Source organism: Salminus brasiliensis, chromosome 9 (genome assembly GCF_030463535.1).
Source record: "Salminus brasiliensis chromosome 9, fSalBra1.hap2, whole genome shotgun sequence".
Lineage (NCBI taxonomy): Eukaryota > Metazoa > Chordata > Actinopteri > Characiformes > Bryconidae > Salminus > Salminus brasiliensis.
In genome coordinates this window covers 7646009-7647685 of record NC_132886.1, presented here as the reverse complement: position 1 = coordinate 7647685, position 1677 = coordinate 7646009, and the positions used below count along the sequence as shown (strand labels likewise).

The 1677-nt window shown below is 43.5% G+C and overlaps 1 pseudogene; it reads right to left on the bottom strand.

Annotated features, from left to right (window-relative positions):
* Positions 1-1074: 1074 nt before the first annotated feature.
* LOC140563160 (U1 spliceosomal RNA) lies at positions 1075-1225 on the bottom strand (annotated as a pseudogene).
* Between the last annotated feature and the right edge of the window lie 452 nt (positions 1226-1677).

The window sequence follows — 1677 nt, the reverse complement described above, 5'->3', positions numbered from 1 at the left end:
TGGGCTTGGCAAGCTGCCACTGTTGGGCCCTTGATCAAGGCCCATTAGCCTCTCTGCTCCCCGGGCGCTGGAGTTGGCTGCCCACCACTCTGGGTGTGTGTGTACTCACTCACAGTTCACTCCCACAGATGGGTTAAATGCAGAGGACACATTTCGCTGTACAGTGACAAATAAGTGCACCTTGAGAGTGCAGTAGATGTTCATACAGTTCTTTTGAGATATCCTAGATGAGTCACTTCAGACATTTGGCCACTTCTGGGAAAATTCACCACTGGCCCACACTTTCTCCATTTGGACACACAGGGCCCATTTTAGCAATCTTTAGGCGAGCCAGTGAACGTGCACAGCTTGATTTGGGACGTGTCACCGTATCTTTGCTATCATAGCAATACACACAAAAGGCATATACTGAGTCTCTTAATTAATCATGGGTGTGTTTTGGGGCGTAATGTGCAGTGAACCAATTAGCAGGTCTCTTGCCGTTCCCTTTAAGAGCCAGATGTGGTCTGACTTTGGCAGATTGCTATTTACAATTTTTTTATTTTATTGTTGATATAAAAGTTTGCATCAATGTCAACTGGTACACACTATGGGGGTGTACGAGTGTTGGGCTGCACGTGCCTGTGTTGACAATTCACTGCCAAGATAGCAACGAACGCCTGACTGCTGACGATTGTCTGTCTAGGCTATTTTCAGTCGGTGGAGCTCCTCCTGTGTTTTCCGTTGCCAAGATACACAGCAATACAGCAGAAACTGACCTGAACGTCCCTCTTTTCGAGACCACCACGCCCATCAGCGTAGATATATTCGTGAGCAGTGTTGCTATTTAATGACGCTGGTGGAAGGCCTAAAATAGACTGTTGACGGGGTGTAAGACAGCAATGACCATTGTGACGTGCCTCACGCAGGTTTTAAGAAAAAGTTTGTGGTTCTCTGGAGTCCCAGAGCCTTGAAATTGACTTTGTAACAATTTCTAGACTGATACAGAGCCTCTGTAAAAACACTGGAGCATTGGAGGATTAGCAACAGTATTTTAGAGCATTTCTATTGGTAAGATGAGACTTTATTGATCCTGAAGGACGAACGCAGTTCCCCACTACCAGAAATTATGCAGTCGACATTCATTTGGGGAATTCGTAGCGGTCAGCACAACCAGAGTGCAATAACTGAGCCTCACCCTGGGTGAATGACCTTCTAGATCATGGTATCTCCACTGGCAAAATGACAAAATCTGGGATTACACATCGGGACCAGCCCATTTCCTTCGCCTATGCTCTTATCACCCACTACATTATAAGGTCTATTAGGTAGGCATGTCCCTTCAACAGTATTTCGGGTTGTTGCAGGACAGCAATGATATACACATTATCCCTGTCAGTTTAAAAGCTTGTATATCCAAAATGGCAACTTCATAGGAGAAGAAAAACCCTTTAAACCTTTAATTGAAGTCAATGTAAACAGATTTTAATCATAAAGTCATTTTGGAGTAATTCTATTGGTCGATGAAATGTGGACACAACGTACAGAACAACTGCCAGATTCACATTATGTGAGGTAAAAACCAGCAAAAATGGAGATACAAGGTTGTTGCATGACAGTGACAATATATAAATACATCCTAATTACATTAACTAATTACAATTAATTGCCATGTTCCACTGTAAACCAGCTCTGATC